Genomic DNA, 21,232 nt, shown 5'->3' with positions numbered 1-21,232 from the left:
TTCATCATGATTTAGAGGTCAGTGACCAGAGGACCCCACAGGGGGTGAACCCTGAATGGGATTTGGGGGGTGGGGGAGGGTATTGCTGCAGTGGATCCTGGGCTGGTGGGGGAGGGGCTAGGAACAGCACAGACGCGCCTTAAGAATCTGTCATGCGAGTCATATTAATGTGTTAGGGAAGAATACTTTAAACTTTACATTGAGGTTTCCCTACTGGAAAGGCACCTGGGGGAAGTGGTTCCCCTCTGTAGGTATTTCTTCAGACTGCCAAATGATATTTTGTTGCAGAGCAAAAGCATCACTCAGCTGCCAGTAGTAACAATGTTGACCAGGTAGCCACCTACCTCCCAGGATAAAATAAAGCTGAGAGTAAGGAAAAGATGACTTGGAGTAAGCGAGGAGGGAAGAAAAAATGAAGAGGGGAAAGAAGGACCTTGCTGGTAGAACAAAGCTTTATGCCTCATCATCCATATGGTGACCCTGTCCTGTTCCCCCCGCCCCCTCCTCAATCTGATCCAGGCATCACCACCTTGAGGCTGATCCAGGCACTGCACAGCACACTGATGCCTTATTCCAAAAAGGCACTGGGCTGTTCTTTGAATACTAAACAACATCTGCAGGGAGGTCATCAGGCATGGCATCCCCCTCTTTGGGGAAGGTGATCTTGCTGCCTTCCTTCCATCTATGCTTAATAGGAATATACAAGATCTTGCCCTTAGTGTGTACAGTTCACCTATCGGGATGGAAGTGCCGCCTCTGATATTCACGGCCTTGGTGGAGCCATGGCTGGTCTCCCCCAGAACACCTGCAGCTCATGAACCAGAGGTGAGTCCCAGACTATGCACCAGGTTACAGATATATGGGGGTCTCACCATGGACTGCTCACATACCCACCCTTACAATAGGGGTTTGGAGGAAAGGCAACTGCACTTAGACAGACTGGGACTCAAAAATTGGCTGAGTGTCAACTGGGGCAAAATTCAAAAAGCATTATGATGGTGAGCGTTAAATACATTAAGTTGTAGACGTCTAAGTAAAATAAAGAGGGCTACAAGGGTGGAAAAATAAAATACCAATTTTGTTTTCTAAAAACAACATGATTTTAAAAATGGAAGGGAGGAGAAAAAGGGAAAAATAGAATAAAATGATCTATAAGCAATAAGAGGGGGTCAAGATATAGGTGACAAACGAAATATGACTCCGAGTAAGGGAAAGGAATTTGAGGACATTAGAAAAGATACAAGTATAATGGTAACTATTGTAACAAAACCGAACACGCACGCGCGCGCGCACACACACACACACACACTACACAAATGGGGTGAGTATCCCAGAGGGCACTGGAGGTAGTTTTCCCAGAAAGGCTTGTGAATGCTAGGTGTTAAAACGAAAACCAAAAACAAAACCGGTGTCCACTACAGCCTCTCTCACTCCACACTTGTATCTTCTTGTCCAGAGTTATGCCATTGAACCCACAATGTCTGAAACTTGAGGTCAAAGAAAGAATGCAGATTCTGTGGAGGTCCTGGGAGGGGGATGGGGCCCAGGGCGGGAGACTTGAAGAGGTGAGGAGGCCATGGAGGGCTCTACCATCGATGTGGATAGACCGGCCAAAGACCAGCCTCTCAGTTTCTACATCATCTCATCTTAGGGTCCTTTCCTTCCATTCCAGTGTAGTTACTGCCACACTCCAGAGCTTATCACCAGGAACACTTCAGCCATCCAGATTATTACAGTCGGACATTCCACCCCTTGGCCTCGTCTCTCATTCTTCTGATTCATATGCCCCTTGTTAACTTTTCAACTCCAGGCCCTTCATTTTTCCACTTACTCCTTGTCTGTCGGTCAAGCTCTTGTTTACATTTCCTCCCTCTCCGGGGTAGACTCGATGGTCTGTCAGCTAACCAACATTTAAAAAGCTCCGCTACTAATGGGCCCCATCCAGTCCCTTTTAATCCTGCCTGTCTGGCAAAATCCCATCTCTCTGCCTTTCCCAGAAATGCCTTCCTATAACTAATTGATCACTATTGGATTAAATCTCACAATGGAGTCTACCGATGCCACAGTAAATTCAGCCCCAGCACTAGCTGGAAATCACTCACTCATTCCACAAAGAATTATCCCATGCTTACTAACATGAGAACAAGACAAATGGAGCTTAGGTCGCTGTTTCCTTATTCCATTCTCTCTCCAGGGACACTCAAATTTATTTCAAATCTCCTTCACTTTCCTCAAATTTAGGCTGTCTCCATTTGCTCAGTAGATGTGCTGGACCACTGATCACAGAGGAACTAGAAGTCATGAGACAGGAACTTTCCGTCAATAAAGCTTCACAAAAACCTTTTCCCGTTCCTCCTTTCCTTCTTTCCTGTTATATGAAAAGAGGTTTCCTTCCTAACCTCAATGATTACACATCCTGAAATGTCCTTATTGAGAGAGCTGAACCCTCGTCTTGACGGACTGAGCCCCCTTGCCAGGTATCCTCTCGTCCCCTCCCTCTCTTTAGGAGGCACCCAGCTTCTTTCATTATTTTAAGCTTTCTATTACAGAAATGTTTAAACATGCACAAGAGCAGTGGAACGTCCCATGTACCCCTTACCCCACTTTCACAGTTATCATCAGGCACGTGTGATACGGCCCGTCTCCTACACTACGGTTAAGGGGCAAAAGCCCATGGGAACATCCTGCCATCCGTCTCTCAGGTGTATGCTTTGTGCCCATGTCACAGCTCTCGCGTTTCTTTGACATTTACTACCTGTGGAGCTCACTGACCCAAAACAGATGGACAGAGCCATGGGGAGGAAACGCACTGAGCTTCAGATGCTCTGGCCATCAGTTCTGCTCAGCCCTGTAGTCAAGCCTGAGAAGTCACTGAGTTAACTCCTCCCTCCACCCCACGCAGAAAGGAATCTTCCTAAGCAAATGCAGTGCACGGTGTTGCAGTCCCTCAGTCACACAGTGACTGCAGCACGTAGAGATCCAAGAAGGAGAAAACTGTACATGTGATAAGGACTTCACATCACCATGCAAGTGTTTTCAAAGATTTAGAAGAAAGTTTTTTCCCTGTAATACATTTAAAACGAGCTACTGTATGATGAGTTAAACACAGGAGATCAAACACTTTTTTATCTCCTCTCCTTCCCCAAAAGTAAAATATTACATGAAAAGATGCTCCACATCATTAGTCACCAGGGAAATGCAAATCAAAACCACTGTGAGATAGCACTTCACACACAGGATGGCTAGAATCAAAAAGTTAGATAATAGCAAGTGTTAGAAGGCCGAGAAACTGATACCCTTCTATGCTGCTGGTGGGTATGAAAAATGGTGCGGATGTCTTGGAAAACCGTCTGGCAGTTCCTCAAAAGTCAAACACACAATTACCATATTACCTAGAAACTCCACTTCTAGCTATACACTCAAGAGAAATGAAAACATATGTCCACACAAGAACTTGTACACAAATGTCCATAGCAGTATTATTCATAACGGTCAAAAGACGGAAACAGCCTAAACGTCCATCAACTGACGAATGGGTAAATAAATTACGGTATATCCACACAATGTAATATTTTTTGGCAATAAAAAGTACTGATACATGCTACAATATGCACAAACCCTGACAACATTATGCAGAAGTGAAAGAGGCCAGTCACAAATAACCTCACATGATTCCATTCATACGAAATGTCCAGAACAGGGAAATCTAGAGAGAGAGGAAGTAGACTAGTGGTTGCTTAGGGCTGGGGGGATGAGAGGACAGGGGCATGACAGCTAAAGGTTATGAAGTTTCTTTTTGAAGTCATGAAAATGCTTTAAAATTGACTGTGGTGATGGTTACCCATCTGTGAATATACTAAAAATCATGGAATTATACACTTTAAATGGGTAAGTTGTATAGTATGTGAACTATATTTCAATAAAGCTGCCAAAACAAGTAAAGGATTTAAAAAGAATAAGGCCCTTGAGGATGACAAGAAGGGGAGAAGCTATGACAAAAGATGTCAACACAATTTTTGAAGACGGAAATCCGGAGCAGGAGTGGTAACTGACTAGCAGAGCAGAGGAAGTGCCGGCAAACCAACTCACACCACAAAACCCCAGAAGACGGATGACCCGGTGGCACCAGATAAGGAAGAAATTAAGGGTTTCATGCTGTACACATGTTGAATATTTTGTTCTTTCCTTTGGTTCTTGTTTTATATTATATATAATTTTCTAAAAAAAAATTTGGGGGGGGATGCTCTTTTCCAGTATTTTGTGAAACCCTGTTGAAATGTTAGCACACTTTAAATGTGCAAAGAGGATCCAGGGTTTCTTGCCTGGGACAGAACCTGCGACAACTGTTTTAAAGTCACCATTGCACACTTCTGGGGTCTGGGTAGGCTAGCGATGGCAGGTGCGGGAATCAAAGCCAGAAATTTCAAAGGTTAGGCAAAATTTGGGACAACAGCCAACGGTCCATTTTTAAAATGTATTTATTTAAAGATAAACTTGTGGAAAAGTTGCATGGATGGTAAAGAACCATATACCCTTTATCCAGGTGTACCCATTAGTATTTTGACCCATTTTCGATATCTCTCCACTTTGTCTCTGTCTCCGCTCCCTCCCTCCCCTTTCTCTCTATATCAGCACACACACACACACACACACACACACACACACGGATGTCCATGAATGTGCCATGTTCGCGCCCGGGATCCAAACTGGCGAAACGCTGGGCCACCAAAGCGGAGTGTGCAAACTTAACCACTTGACCATGGGGCCGGCCCCACCTGAAACTATTGTTGGTGGAGCTTATCTTGCTCAGACTTTAAAGGATGATTTTACAATCATGAGTCCTGGGGACCTTAGGGGCAGTCAGGACCAGACTTGCTATAAAAAAAAACAATGCCAGAGAAGCAAAGATACATAGAGGGATTTGTCTGAACAGAGACCTCCTGCAGTCGACGGAGGGTACATGAGAGGGGTGGGCTTGAAGTGTACCTTCCTTTTGGGTAGAGACGATGGTGAAGCTGTGGATGAGGGAGAAGACAGGGAAAGAAAGGAGCTGTCATTACTGGTAAACCCTCTCACATGGGAGGGAAAGGATTGGGTGTCTGCGGCCAAGATAGATTCATCAGACTCAGCGAGGGAATGCGGGCAGGCAAAGGGAGGACATGACACAGGGCTTCATTCCAGCAGTTTAGCACTGAACAATGAAGCTGTAAAAGTTATAACTATTAAATGACTAGCTAGCGTGGGGGGAGATGAAATAAATATATATACACCATCAACAAAAATGACATTATTGTTTAAAAAGGTACAGAGATGTCAATGGGAATTTTGGGGAAAAGATAGAAAGTAGATGGGGAAAAAAATCATAAAACCTTTCATGGAAGAAGTAACCACAGGTGTGATTCAAAAAAAATCTAAAGGTACTGTCAAATATGATTACAACTGTGCTCACTAGAAGTTATGCTAAAGAGAAGCCTAGTCCCTAAATCAAGATGAGTTTGACCCTGCAGGTCATGGTCCAGCACAATTGCTCTGTAAAATAATGGAAAAGTTTAAAATTTTGCTGGGAGGAGGGGATTTGGCAGAGAAAAATAGGGAGCAGTAGGGTGAGACACCGTATGGGTGGAGGGGGCCAGATTTGAGAACCTTTAGAGGCTGACTAGCCTAAGAGGGATTCGGGGAAAAGAAGAACTACCAAACATTTTCAAGTTGTTTGCCCTGGGTCCATGGATGTGCCACGCCCTTGTGGCCCTCTTTCTCATGCTTTCTGTTGGTTGATACAGGCTACTCTGTTCTCTCATGCTTTTTGGTGATAGGGGATTCTTTTGAGGAGATAACGGGAGGTGGGGCTGCTGCTGAGTGTATTTCTGGTTTCATACAGGTAAAAACACATTATGTATGAGGGGAAGTTTTAGTTGAAGGCCGAGTAGATCTTGGGGATGTAAATCCCTGGGCACAGGACCGACTTTCAAAGATGACGTGGGGGTCCAAAAGGAGATCACCAAGCAATAAAAGGCTCTTAGGTAATAGCTGGGTAACAGAATAAATAGAAAATTTCACCAAGGTGAAATATATGCTATGGTGAATATGTGGAGTTGGAAGGTAAGTTGGAAGGATCTAAAGGGCCTCAGGGGTGGACTGATTTGCTGGCCTGGATGGTGGGGGAAGGGTTGTGGGTTCATCACTTCTGTGTTTTCCCCTCCCCGACCATCAAGAACCTTTGGTGTCTATGCTAAGGCTCTGTGATGCGGGCCTGGAACTCTAGTCTAGAATGTGCACTCTTAACGCCCAGCTGCCTGAGGTGGCAGTGCACTTCTGGTGATGCAGATCACCCTCTTTGTCTGAGGAATGTTAATGCACCACGGCTGAGCTCCAGCGTGAGTTCCTAGGTATTCCCATCCCTGCCTTCCTGTGTGGGGTGGGGCTCCTTCTTCTGTCACTCTGCTACCTAAAGAGGAGCCCATGTTTCCCAATATTTCGGAAAGAGAGAGACATCAATCAGGTAAGTAAATCAGGTCCCTCAGAAATATCAAATCTTTCTTTTCAAATAGATGCATTCAATGCTATCAATTTCCCCCTAAGTACTGCTTTTGCTATACCTTATAAATTTTAATAAGTTCTATTTTAATTTTCATTTAGCTTAAAATACTTTGAGACTTCTTCCTTGACCAATGTGTTTAGTAGCGTGTTGTTTAATCTCCAAACATTTTAGGATTTCCAGCTATCCTTCTGTAATTGATTCCTAGTTTAATTCCATTATGGTCTGAAAACATACTTTGTCCAATCTCTATTTATTTTATTATTATTATTATTTTATTTATTATTAAAGTGTGTTTTGTGGCCAAGAACGTGGTCTATCTTGGTGAATGTTCCATGAGAGTTTGAGAAGAATGTGTATTATCGGATGAAGTACTCTACAAAATGTCAATTAGATCACGTTGACTGATGGTGCTGTTCAGGTCGACTGCATCTATACTGATTTTCTGCCTGCTGAATCTGTCCATTTCTGAGAGAGAGGGTGAAATCTCCAAACATAACAATGGATTCAACTATTTCTCTTTGCAGTTCTACCAGTTTTTGCCTCATATTTTGACACTATGTTGTTCGATGTATACATGTTGAGGACTGTGTGTCTTGTTGGAGCATGGACCCTTTATGGTTATGTAATACCCCTCTTTATCCCTGATAGTTTTCCTTGTTCTGAAGTCTGCTTTGTCTGAAATTAATATAGTTACTCCTGTTTTCTTTTGGTTAGTGTTAGCAGGGTACATTTTTCTCTGTCTTTACTTGTAATCTATCCGTATCTTTATTTTTAAAGTGGGCATTTTGTATACAACATTTAATTGGGTCTTGCTTTTTATCCACTGACAGTCTCTGTTTTTTAATTGGTGAATTTACACAATTTATATTTAGCGATTTTTTAAAAATACGGTAGGACTCATATCTACAATGTGTATAACTGTTTACTATTCATTATATCTATTCTTTTTTCTTCTCTTTTTCTGCGTTTTCTGGTTTTAGACAAGCATTTTCTATGATTCCATTTTCTCTCATCTCTTACTATATCAATTGTTCTTTAAAAAAAATTTCAGTGGTTGCTGTAGAGTTTGTAATATACGTTTATAAGTAATGTAAGTCCTCTGTAACATTGTTTTCATTCCTTTCACTTATCCATATACTATAATCACCCAATACATTGTCACTATTATTATTAGCTCAATTGAGAATAAGAAAAATAAAAGTTTCATTTTACCTTAATTTATTTCTTCTCTTCCTCTTTTTAATGAAGATCCAAGTTATCATTTTCCTTCTCCCTGAGGAACTTTTAAAAAATATTTATTGCAGAGCAGGTCTGCTGCTGATGAATTCCCTCAGTTTTTGTTTGTCTGAGAAAGGTTTTATTTCTCCTTCACTTTTGAATGATAATCTCACTAGATATAAAATTCTAGGTGGGTGGTGTTTTTTCTTCTTTCAACACTTTAAATATTTCACTCCACTCTCTTCTTGCTTGCATGGTTTATGATGAGAATCCCACAACTCTCATCCTTGTTCCTCTAGATGTAGGGTGTTTATTTTCCTCTGGATTCTTTCAAGATTTATCTTTTGGTTTCCTACAGTTTGAAAATGATATGTCCAAGTATAGACTTTTTTAGTATTTATCTTGTTGGGGTCTTTTCTGAGCTTCTACAATCTATGGTTAACCTGTCATTAATTTGGAAAATCCTTGGCCATTATTACTTCAAATATTTTTCTACTCTGTTCTTTCTCTTTTCTCCTTCTGGTATGCCAATTACACATGCTACATAGTTTGAAACTGTCTCACAGTTCTTGGATAGTCTGGGCTTTAATTTTTTTTTTCTTTTTCTCTGTGCATTTCAGTTTGCAAAGTTTCTATTGACATATATTCAAATTCACATATTCCTTCCTTGGCCGTATGCAGTCTACAGATGAGCCAATCACAGGCCCTCTCCATTTCTTGTAGTGTATTTGGTTTCTAACATTCCTTTTGATTCTTTCTTAGAATTTCCCTCTGTCTGTTGACATTCCTCATCTGTTCTTGTGTGCCATCTACTTTTTCCATCAGAGCCCTTAACATACTAATCATGGTTATTTTGGATTCTACGCGTGATAATTCCAAAACCTGTGTCAATGTGAATGTGGATCTGATGCTTGCTTTGTCTGTTTAGACTGTTTTTTCTTGCCTTTTAGCATGCCTTGTAATTTTTGGTTGAAAGCCAGACATGCTGTATTAGGAAATAGGAACTGAAATAAATAAACCTTTAGTGTGAAGTTTTATGCTCATCTGGCTAGGTGTTGGGCTGTGTTTAATATTTACCGTAGCTGTGCATGTCAGAGGCCTCAATTTCCTCTAGTGTCCTTGTTTTTGTGTTTCTTGTGTCTTTAGGTTCCCCTAAATCTCCTCCTTAAACAGAGCCTATGCCTTGCAACTCTTTCAGCTATGATCCCATCACTATACTGCAGCCCTGGGGATGCGGTGGGAAGGTGTTAACGGAGGGGATATAATTAAATCTTTTAGTGGGCCTGTGTCCCTGGGTTGTGACGTTCACAAGTGTTTCTGAGCTTTTTTTTTCTTTTCTTTGAACTCTTTAGATGAGACAGGAAGGCTACAGGGGCCTGCAGTTGGGTAATTGCCCTTCACCCACGTGGGATAAGGCTTGGTACTCTTTTCCCCTGCTGAGGAGGCTTTTATTATAGAGCACACTCAGGGGATATTTCAAAATCCTTTCAAAATGGTAACCTTTCTTCTCCACCCTCCCGTGCCAGAAACATCAGAGTTTCTTCATGGTTCTTCACTGTGAGAACTTAGTAGGGTTCCTGGAAGTAAATCTCATGAGTAGGTGGGCCCTCCCCTTAAATGGTCCTCCAGGAGTTTCTCACTTTCATGCTAGCCCACATGCATCCTCAGCAGTTTGTCAGTGTCTTTTACGTGTTTCTAACAGTTTATGGCTCTAGCGGCTTCTGCTCCAGGTAAGCTGATCTTAACTGTGATTCTCTGCATTCACCCTCTCTGAAGATTTTGGGTAGTAGTTTGCCCTGCAACCTCAATTCTCTGGTGACTTCAAGAAAAGCCATTGATTTTCAGTTTGCTCAGCTTTTGCTTCTCCTAAGGACCGTAGTAAAGACTCCCAAGATCTTTAAGTGTTGGAGCTGGAACCAAAAGGCACTCCTCAAAGGATAATTCTTTATTTTCCTGTTCCCTTTCTCACATTTTTAAATGACTTTGGCTGGGCCAGAGAGACACCTAAAATGGGAAGTCTGAGGAGAGGACAGACCATTGCTCTCTTAGGGGAAGAGAACAGGCAGAACTAGGGCTTCAGGGAGGACTAAGGATTCCATTTAAAGCTCACAGACTATCTGGGTGTGCTGGTAGGTTCCCAAATAAAATCCCAAACAGTGATTCTGTACTCCTTGATTCAGTTATTTAGCGTTTCAGATCTGTGTAGGAGAACACCGTTCCCAGCACTTGATCATGAGTCATCTTGCCATGTCAGGCGCCACTTGCCAAGCCTTCCTTCGTGTTGGGCAGATCAGGAGAACAGAGCTGAGTCTCTGAGCAGATGCTGGAGCAAGAGCTCTGTCCCAGGATACAGGGGCCTATCTGAGGAAGCACAGATGTGACTGTGGGCCTCAGAGTCTATGCCCTCCTTGAGCAGAGGACTTCTGACTGAGAACATCAAGTGTGGACTCTAGCCAAAAATCCTCCTTCGAGTTTTTCAAAGAAGGAAAAACTGAAAGTATTTTATCACCTTTAAAAATTAATAAAAGGAAGGAACGCAAAATTATAGGAATTAAAATAGAGAGTCATATTATTCTTGGATAACAAATATCTGACTTTCCTAAACAGAGAAGTGAGACCAATGAGTCCCAGCCCCTCATTCTTTTCTTTTTGTTCTCAGTGTCAGGGCAGAGCCAAGAGGAGAAGAAAAGGTGGAACACCGAGTGGTAAAGTTCTACCTATCCCACCTGAGCTCTCCAAGGGTAACCCTTCCTGTCCTTTCCATGAGGTCCCAGGTCCATGGCCTCTGAGGATGTCAATCACTAGATACAGTCCCTCTCAGAAAACAGAGCCCTCAGAGGAGAGGATCATGGGAAAGCAGTCAGAACCTGAAACATTTCTCAGATTCCTGCTCTGCCCACATCTGGGCATGAAGCAGTGATGGACCTGGGCAATGTGCGTTGCCCAATACGTGTCCATATGAGATGTCAAGAGTCAGAACTTCTGTCTCCTGACCTTGTGAAAGTACTTTGACTTCCTGGATGATCAGATTCTTCCTTGAAGTAACCAGTGACCTATGTTCCTCACATGGTGTTTTTGAGCCTCACATGGGATGACATACATATATGAATGAAAGCCTTTTGTGAATGATAAAGCAACATACATACGTGAGCTTTATTATTATCATTAACCGTGCGATCTTGAATCCTAATTCTTAGAGCTCTCCAAGTCCAATCTACCAAGGGTACCATAAAGGACATTCTACTCTGCCTCCTAAAAGATCTCTTTGCTTCTGTCTTCATCACTTTCCTGGTTTCCCAGGTTGGAGAGCTTGCCAGAGCAAAGCAGAGGAGGCAAGGAAGGTGCTTTCTCTGCTGCAAAGGTGACTAAACACAATCCTTCTTTCCTGTATCCCGCTTCTTAGCAGGGTCTAAGAATTTCTAGGGCCTCAGTGAAACGTGAGATTGATAAGGGAGGGAAAATCCTCAGATTTTGAAATCCAGATTGTGAAAGTCTTAGGGAGAAGGAAACAACATAGATTGTGAGCTCAAGGAAGTGGGGGGATGTGAAAGGACACTATGCAATGGGTGCCCCTACCTCTGTCAGACCAGGGCCCCATATATTTGTTCTGGTCCTGGCTGCAGCTATGTATATCCTGTCTCCTTCAGTCCCTGGGGCCAGTATCACGATACCACCTGCTTTCGTCAACTGCTATGTCCAGACCCCTCCTGTGAGGTGTGTAATAACACAACCATGGAGGTCAATCGGCTGCTGTTCCTGGAGGACCTGGAAGATGATACTGCCTCTGTGTCCTCTCTGGCTTCCACAGCTTCTGGGACTGAGTCATCATTCACTCTGTCCTCCGCCTTCTCAGAAGTCCCTCCTGGAGACCTAACACCATCCCCTCCACCTGACCCTTCCCCACCGCCCCCCTCCGTTCTCTCACCTAACCCAACGACACCCTTAGCTGACTTTCTTTCACCCTCACCACCGGGTCACTCTATGCCACCAGAGCCTTTTCCTCCCTTGGAGTCCAAATTCCCAGCAGACCGTTCCCCACCCCAACCCCTTGCCCTTCCCCCTCTCCCACCACATGACACCCAGGCAATGGGTCCTATTCTCCAACCAGAGGCCACTCTGTCTCTGAATACGATCTTCTCTCTTGACCGCACCTTTTCCCAAGATATTAACGCCTTACCAAATTTGTCCCAGATAATCAATCCCACTGATTCACTGGCTTGTCATCACACACCACCAAGCCTGTCTGTCTCACCACCGACAGACCACCCTTTAACTGTGACTCAATCTAAATCGGTTTCCATCTTATTGAAGTCTGTTCCAGAGAGCTCATCTCCAGATAGCCCTGGTGGGTTGTCCACTTATGTCCCAACAGTCAGAGGCACTGACCATTCAAGTCTGTCAATTTCAGAATTCTCTTGTTGTCAGGCTCCTGCCAAGAACATGTTCCTCCCCACATTATCACACTCTGATTTTCAACGAGAGCAAGTTTCCCTCCGTCTACCAGAGACCTGTCTCTGGGGAGACTCTGCTACCAATCACATGGAGGCCAGCAGCCATTCTTTCCTTGGCCTTAACGGCCAGGCATTCTTGGCAAGACAAATAAAAAAGAGAATGGATTTCCAGATATTACAGAAGAAAGAAAAGGAGGAAGGACTCTTTTCAAAACAAATGTGCTCAGAAAACCAACGGATGTCTTCAGGGAATTCATTGCAGCCACTTGACGTACAAGACACCACAGCCCCCTAAACTGGCTGGGACATCACAGGCAAACCAGAGCAGCTGAGCATTTGTCAACAGCTACTGTATGTCAAGACTTTGGGAGAAAACTTGCAGCAGAAATATACCCAGCTCTTTTGGGGTCTTCCCTCTCTGCACAGTGAGTCCCTGCTGGCCACTCTCCTGGTTTCTAGTAGTAGTGCCCCACTAGGGTCTCATTTTGTCTTATTCAATGGAATCTGTAATGCTTCTGCAGTCAAGATGTGGGATCAAGAATCTCCATCACTTCCCCATTCTCACCCTCCTCCCCTCCCCGATGTACATCTGCAACCCTTCTCTCAGACCAACCCCCAATCCCAGCCCCCACCTTTCACTCAGGTCCAGCCCCATGCCCACCTTCAATCCCCACTCTCAATCCTACCATCTTCTTCTCCATCCCAGATTAGGGACCATGGAGTGTCTTTCCATAGATCCCAGATTGAGTCAGACTCTCATATCTCAACTGAAAATCAACACCTGAAATGGCACATGTTGCAGAAGCAACAAGAAAGTCTGTGGGGTTTAGTCCCTGCATTCCAAAAATCTCAAGAAGCCACTTGTCCTCAAGCTCTCACCCCTCCTTTGGTCAGCCAGTCCTCCCATGCCTATGTACCAGTCTCTGTCCTTCCTGGCCATTTTCATATCACCAGTGAACCCCAGGATAAAATGGAGCTCCACATTCCAAGGAGGCTATTCTCACACTGCTGCCTCTATGCCAGTAGGAATCTAGAGTCTCTGTGTAAATGCACAGAAACATCTCAGCAAAAAGGCAGACATGCTCACTCACAGCTCCGTCAGCTTCAGGGCCAGAGTAGCAAGGATCGAGCAGAGACTGAATTGAGTTTCCCAGGAAGCTTCCATGAGACGATCTCAACAAAGTTTCAACTAAGGCAGGACATGAAGAGGAATCTTGGATATATCCTAGAGAAGAGCCCAGAAGATAGTCCTCCAAGGGTCTCAGAATGCTACCTACTGAAGAGTCTGAGGGCTGCCTCAGAGACAGAAAGTAGCTGTGTGTGTCACTCAAGAAATTACTCAGGGAATGAACTCTTAAATGTCTCAAGGAAGGACACAGACCAGAATGAAATGAAAACCATTCTTAGATTACATCTAAGCCAGAAGTTTTGGCAGATCACTGCGGGGAGGAGCCCCCTTGGGGTGTGTCATTCATGGCTGGCTGAGGACAACCCATTCCCTCCTTCTGGGAGTTCCCAGAACAATATGGAAAACAGAAATTTGAAAAACATAACAGTAGGTGGGGTCCACCCCCAGATGACCACTCCAGAGCTTTCTTTTCTGGATCCCAACACCCGACAGGTGCTAGAAGCCCATATTATAAGGTTTCGTGTGAGTCAGAGGTGGGGCCTACCCCTCAAAGTTCTTGAATCCATAAAATCCTATAAGTTGATAGAAGCCAAAACATGGCCTCTTCCCCAATTTGACTTTCTCTCCTCAGCCACCTATATTTCTGAGGTGGATTCCAAAGCTGAGGTTTCCAAGCCCCCTGAGGGAAGCTCTAAAAGTTTTCAGGGAAATAAGGTGAAAACAACGAATTCAGTCCCCATCCTGGATCTTCCACTCCCTGCTACCTCATCTGTGGGCAACGAAGGACAGGGGTCCCTAAAACCATCCCACTCTGATATCGACCGGGAGCTTGCCAAGGACATCCAGGCAATCGAGCATGGCAGACAGACTTCAGAGATCCTCACACACAGCTTTATAGACAAAGTGAGTCACAGTAAGACTGCACTAGACAATAACAGATGCAGCTGAGAGGTGCCCACAAGGCAAGCTGGGGCTGGACATGTGCCAAGGGATGAGAATGTGAGTTCCAGTGATAGAGAGGACATGATTCAGGGCCAAAAGATAGTGGAGAAGAATTGAAAACATTTTTCCACGTCCACCATGAACTTCAGGGAGATATTCAAGGCTGAGGAGCTGTGCGTTCTTACATCACAATCTTGTGACATCTTGACAACCAACAAGTTGGGAAGCTCCCAAATGGTAAATATCAATGTGAGCAAAGTAGAAACTACCCTGACCAGTGAATGTCCCTCACCAAAAATACCAGTTCCCCAAGATTCCAAACCATCAGACATTAAAAAACAGCTCCCTACCGAGTTGAAGTTTCAATTGAAGAGCAAGGAACATAGCCAGCCTAAAGGCTCTCCCGCTGACATATCCCTTACTTCACATAGCTTGCCTTCGACTCCTCACTGACTCAGTCCCAGAGCGTCTCAAGTGGGGACATGGGAGCTTCCCAGGTGCTGCAAGTCCACTTGGAGGATAATGGAGATTAGCGGGAACCCTGGGCCTCTAAGCATGTCTCATGGAAATGCCAGGATAGGAATTTCCCACCAGCTGCAAAGAGAGTGAGACCTCTGGACTCCAGAGCAGGAGAATTTGGAAGTGAGGATTCAGGAGTTGGGACGTCTAAAGCCAGAAAGAAGAGCCACTCTATTGAGGACAGAGAATTAGAGGGCACTTCCCCGTATCTGTCACAGAATGAACAGTTTCCTCCTGAAAGTTACTTCAGAAAAATAATGAGGCAGTTTTTTCAGTGGATTAATTCCAAGAAAAAAATCACAGGGCAGGAAAGTCCCCAGCAAAAAGCCAAGTTCACGTCAATCTTTGCACCATTCTGAGACCCAGCTCAAAGTGAAGCTCTCGTGAGCTGTGGGCCTCCTGAAGCTCATGAGCTCATGGCAGCCATCGGGAAGATCCTAGAGGAGAAACTGGCATGTAGATACGAACCTGAGGCTGCAGAGTTAAGTCAGCAGAAGGGGGAACTGCAGGCCCAGGTAGAGCCTGACGAGGGGCATCCCTCCAACTACGGGGCTCTCTCTGACCCACAGCCAGGGGAATGGGCAAGGACCACATCCTGCAGCCAAGATGCTGTCCCTCCTGACAAGAGTTTTCGTACAAGGGTTAGACAGAAAAGAGACAGGATCAGACAGCCCTGGAAAGTTGTGGCCTTCAAGGACCAGCATTTATGCCAGAGTCAACCCCCTTCCCCACTCTACAGGGAGTCTGTGCCCCATCCAAGACCCACCTGCATGCATGATGTATGCCACGTCCCTCCGGCCACCCTCACCTCTAATGAAAGCACTGTGTTCAGAGATCTGACTCTTCTATTCAAACAGGAAATGCTTCTCCAACACTTCCAGGGAGGAAAAACGTCCCCAAAGAAATCATTCAGTCCTTGTTGAGAAAGCATTGCAGTTTTCACGAGAACACATCCTCTGATGAGAACCATGGTTAGCACAACCAAGGATACTGATCGTCCTCAATAAATGTTTCTGCTAGGAGAGAGTAGTGTTCTCTGTGTGGTGCTTTGGGGGAGTGGATTTGGGGTTCCCAGCGCTTATGCTCAGGGAAAGGAAGGAGGGAAGTCAGCTCTGACTGATTTCCTCTTTCGGTTTCTGCAAGATGACCAGTCCCTTGTAGGGGGCCTGACAGTGGCTTTCTCAGTTTTATCTTGGGTCCTGTATTTGACCTTATTCAGATGTCCTGTACTTAAAACACTTTACTTTTTCATAAAAAGTACAAAAAGTTTACTCTAAAAACTTCCGGGCCTTTTCAAAATGAGAAAAACCCTTCAAGTCCAGAACTTGGCTCAACTTGTCTTTCCATCTGCTCCCTCACTATCCTGAACTATACACAGCTGCGGGGTGGGATGCGTTCCTCTGGAAGGATACAGCCAGAATTTCCCCTTGTTGCCTCAGAAAGTTTTGGAATTGGAAGTGTGGGGGTGTTTAGGCCCTGAGGTGAGTGGCAGGGGGAAATGTTGCTCTTGGATCTCTTGGTGAGGTATGAATGTCACCTGCTCCTAAGAGCCTTTCTCTCCCTCAGGAGGTCTGGGTGGTGGGCCACGTCCCCACGCCTCAGCTGACCCTAACGGAAATGGGGAGCAGTTCACCCTTGCCCTTCCTCTACCTTCCTGGAGCAGAAGGGAGGAGAGACCTTGCAGCTCTGAAAAGGACCAGAGATATGAATATTTTCCTGAAAACGGTAGCTTACCTTCATTTAGAAAAAGTTGCTGATTCCTGAGTATCTCACAGGTGAGCAGTCAGTGCAGGTGTGCGTATGGATGGGTTTTGCGATTGTGGACACTGGAGTGGCCAGGGCAGGGTCCAGGAACTGGGTGGGTCCCGCTGAAGAATCTGTTATATGTGGGGTGTTAATCTGTCTGGAAGACACATTCTGAGCTCAACAATGAGGTCTCCCTGCATGTGAGGACACCTCAAGGAATGGGAGGAGCCGCTCCCGAGGGAAACTTCCTCAGGATGCCCAGCTTGGTAGGATTATTGCAAGACCAAGAGATCACCTGGCTATCATTTGTAGGAATGGTCGTCGGGCAGCCACCCAGAATTTGGGGCAAAAGGAGAAAACAAGTAGGGAAAAAGGAATGGTGGAGTGAGTGGAAAAGGAAGGAAAAAATGAGGAGGGGAAGAATGACCTTATCATCACTCCTCATGATCCCTGAGGGTCACTTCGAGCTCACAATGTCCCTTCCAGACAGATTAACACCCCACATCCTGGCCATCCACTCCACCCAGCACTACCTTACCTAGGCCTCACCTCCTGGAGACTAATCAGGGCTGGGGGTAGCACAATGATACCACTGCAGCTAAGAGAATTGGGGATAGTCTTCGAGATTGAAGACAGTATCTCCAGGAATGTTGTCAAGGAGGTTGTCCTCTCATTTGGTGCCTGCCTTCCCAGCCATGCTACATCTTACACCAAGGTTACAGTAATTTAGGGGTGTGTTAGTTACTATATAACAAATACCCCAAAAGTTAGTGGCTTAAAAAACCAAGTATTTATTAATTCATAATTTCTGTTGGTGAGGAATGTAGGCAAGGCCTACCTGGGTTCTCTGCTCCAAGGTCTCTCACAAGGCTGCAATTAAGGTGTCAGCTGGGGCTGGGGTCTCATCTGAAGGCTTGACTGGGGAAATACACACTTCTTCGCTCACTTCTATAGCTGCTGGCTGGATGCAGTTCCTCAAGGCCTGTTGGACTGAGAGCCTCAATTCCTGGATGGCTGTTGGCTGGAGTTGGCCGGAGGTAACCTTCAGTTCCTTGTCATGTAGGCCTCTCCAACATGGCAGCTTGCTTCATCAAAGCCAGGAGAGAGTCTGCTAGCAAGACACAAGTCACAATCTTGTAAACTAATGAGGGAAATGATATCCCATCACCTTTCCCTTATCCTATTAGTCAGAAGCAAATCATGAGGTCCAGCTTACACTCAAGGGGAGCAGTTTATACAAGGGTGTGACTAGCAAAAGAAGGGACCTTTGGAACCTTCTTAGAACTCTTCCTAACACAAGGGTTTCTTCTTGGACATCCCACTGAGTTCACTGAAGCAAAAGTGACCAAAGGGACCAAGTGGATCCTTGTGCTCATCCATATCCACGTCATCAAAGTTAAAGCTGTTTAACGGCTAAGCGGAGTAACGTCTGGTAAGAAAAACATCAAAGAGATTGAAGCATCCAAAGAAGGAGGGAAAGGTGGCAGGGAGGTAAAGGCGGTGTGGGGTCATCATGAACGGTAAAGTGAAAGGAGCCCTTAGAACCACCTGCCTCGCCACTGCCAGTATTCAGACTTAGAGGGGAGGAAAAATTAGGTGCAACACGGCTCATCCTCACTCCGCCACCGTATCTCCACTCTGCTCTAGCTCCCCGACTACAGGCCTAAAGAAGCAACCTTCAGTTCCCATAGAGATAGCCAGGCTTATAGAGGAAGCAAACCCTACAGCTTGCAAGGTTTAACTTCTGCTCTTATTGATATATTTAATATAGCACATCCATCATTTCAAATTTGCTTCTCACAGCTTGAACATCAGAGAGGATGAATCACACAATCGATGGCAAAGCCAGTACTAGGGAATTCAGCATGTAGCTCCCATTCTGGGATGTTTTCCATGAACCCATTGCCAAACAGCTTCTAACGAAGGGAGAGGTGGTGGCTCAAAAGGGCTGACTTACTGGCTGGGGTCACAAAACAAGTCATACCTGGTGCCCAGATATTTGCTTCTATTCAGAGAAACACTGGATGAGGCAACGAGACAGAATTTGCACACTCAGCACATCCAGGCAGTGAACTGTCCAAATGAGGTGACAGTACCACCCAGGAGTGATCCCACACTCTTGTTCTGCTTCTAGTACTGTTTTCCTTTTTCCCAGATTCCAGTTCCTATGGGAAAGCAGGACTCTTACCAAAAGAAGGAAAACGTATTAGCTGAACAGTGACTGGAGAGATGAGGATGAATTTCTCTACAAACAGATTTCATGGGCTTGCTGCTTATACCCAGAGATCAGTGCTGTGCAGCTTGGGGGGCGTGGGGGGTGGGGGTCTCATTTACACGATATTCTGTGGCGCCTGAAGAATTTTCAGTGACATAGAATGTGATGGGAATGGGTTACCTGAATTTTTATACCCTCAAGCCCACACTCCAAACCTAATGTCTGGGCCAATAAAATGCATGAATTGACTGGTACCTTGATGTGGCTTGGGTATGGGAACCCCAGATCCCAGCTTCAGGTACTGTGAATTTCTCTGGTACCAGGTGCTGCCTAAGGGAATCAGCTTTCTTGAGGCAGCCTTCACATGGATTAACACTCAGAACTGTGCCCTAATCTGCAGCCACAAAGAAGGGGCCAAGGCTACGAGAAGGGGCTCTTCTCTCTCTCTCTCTCTCTTTTTTTTTTAAAGATTGGCACCTGAGCTAACAACTGTTGCCAATCTTCTTCTTCTTTTTTTCTCTTTTTTCTCCCCAAATCCCCTCAGTACATAGTTGTATATTTCAGTTGTGGGTCCCTCTAGTTGTGGCATGTGGGACGCCGCCTCAAGTGGCCTGATGAGCAGTGCCATGTCCACACCCAGGATCCGAACAAGTGAAACCCTGGGCCGCCAATGCGGAGCGTGCGAACTTAACCACTTGGCCACGGGGCTGGCCCCGGGGCTCCTCTTGAGGCCTTTCCTCTGGAACTTCCATTGGCCCTGGATCAGAGCCTAAATTAGGCTATTTTCCTGGGGTCACAAGGACACGTTTGGTCTTCCTTAGGGAGGCCAAGTGGAAGCTCAGAGATTTGTGGAGGCTGCCTCCCTCTCTCCCAGGAGACTCAGGGTCTGTTCCTTCCTTCTATGGGGGCCAGGAGGTAGAGAAGGAACTGAGTATTATGCAAGTTTAGCAATGCTTCACTGTAGGAGGGGGTTGGGCTGACAAGAGTAGGTAATTTTCCTTTGCAGGGATTCTTGCCCAGCTTGAGGCAACCTTCATTTGAAGCAGGATAATGCTGTTTCTACCCTCCACCTGAGGGGACTCCAGAAGGAATAAAAGTTACCTTTCCTCATTTGTCTTACAGGAAGTTCTGAGCTTCTGGGTTCAGGAGTTATTAATGGCTTTCATGTTTCCTGAACCCAAGGAGAAGTTGTGAGACACCTGTCGTACAGTCCTGTCCAGACCCTCATGTGGGAGGAGACTTTAGCTGGCTGCTCCAAGGAGAGAGGAGATAGGTGTTGACACAAGTGCTGGGGTGAGAGAAGGAGAGTTGCCTAAAGGTAGCAGTGGCTCCAAGACCCTGAGAATCAGGATGTAGACACGAGTCCCTTAGGTGGACGGGTTCTGTGTGGAAGTCCTCTAGGAGACAGCACAATGTTTTAAGGGATGAAGTGATGATGCTGAGATGACTAATCATCAAGCCCCATCATCTTGAGAGCTGTCGCAAGACACGGCATTGCTCACACTTAGCACAGAGGCTGTGCAGCCACTGGCCTTTCAATGGGCCTGAAGGGCTTGGGCAATGAAAATCCCAGGGGCAACCGAGATGGACTCAAGATCACAGGCTCTTACCTACATATTTGATGGTGAATACTTAACTAAATAGGCAAAAAGCTCCCATTAATGACTACTATTGTATATCTTCCTACCCTTTAAAATGGGGTCTTTGAGCCAGATTTAATTTAATTTAGAAAAATTAAGCACTGCTTATTGTACTTCAATGTTGTGAAACAAATTTATGCTTTTTATGTATATTATCCCATTTAAACTTTACAATGCTTTGAAGTAGGTTTCTTTACCCTCTTTTATAGAAGAGCACGACCTGAAGGGCAGAGAAGGTAATATATATTCAGAGTGCTAGCACAGAAGAGGGAGCCAGGGATGGAGAGCCCCCTTACGCTGTGAGGGATTCTTTGGATGTAAATGATGGCAAGTACAATTCAACTGACTTTAAAAACAGGATCTGTTGACTCAGGCACCTGAAAAAGGTCTGGGAGTAAGGCTGCCCTCAGGCAGGAGGATTCATATTGGGGCTCAGCTGATGTCATCAAGTTTCAGTTTCTATCCATTTCTCTGCTCTAGATTCTGGACTGGCTACCTTGTAAGTCTGTCTGGCAAGTTCGTAGCTACATCTTCCAAACTAAAAGCACAGCTAAAAATGGGTTGTTTCTCCCACTAGTCCCTTTAAAAGTCCCACTGTGCCTTATTGTCTCCGGTTGGGTCACATGCCCATCCCTGACCAAACGCTGTTGCCAAAAGCATGGACCAATCTTTTTGGCCAAGCCTGACTTCAATGCCCTCCTTTAAAGTAAGAGCGTTAGTGATAAACAACTCCACTTGACATGGACTGAAACTGACAACGGGGTTAGATCCCCAGAGGGCAAATGAAGGACTATTTTTAGAAGGTGAGTGAATGCTGAGTGTCAAAATAAAAAC

The 21,232-nt window shown here is 45.1% G+C and overlaps 1 protein-coding gene across 5 annotated transcripts in view; it reads right to left on the bottom strand.

Moving 5' to 3' along the window:
- Window positions 1–21,232, bottom strand: part of LOC138921419 (ral guanine nucleotide dissociation stimulator-like) — a 93,342-nt gene that overhangs the window by 42,987 nt on the left and 29,123 nt on the right. For 2 of the 5 annotated variants that reach the window (XM_070255208.1, XM_070255209.1), the window contains one exon: window positions 17,382–17,651. The gene's annotated coding sequence lies outside the window, so the exon portion shown is untranslated. Of the gene's footprint in view, window positions 1–17,381; window positions 17,655–18,527; window positions 20,619–21,232 lie in introns of those variants that run through there. The other 3 variants (XM_070255211.1, XM_070255207.1, XM_070255210.1) reach the window with 3 other exon arrangements.

Source organism: Equus caballus, chromosome 29, assembly GCF_041296265.1.
Source record: "Equus caballus isolate H_3958 breed thoroughbred chromosome 29, TB-T2T, whole genome shotgun sequence".
In the NCBI taxonomy this organism is placed as follows: Eukaryota; Metazoa; Chordata; class Mammalia; order Perissodactyla; family Equidae; genus Equus; species Equus caballus.
This window is presented reverse-complemented; position numbering and strand designations above follow the sequence as displayed.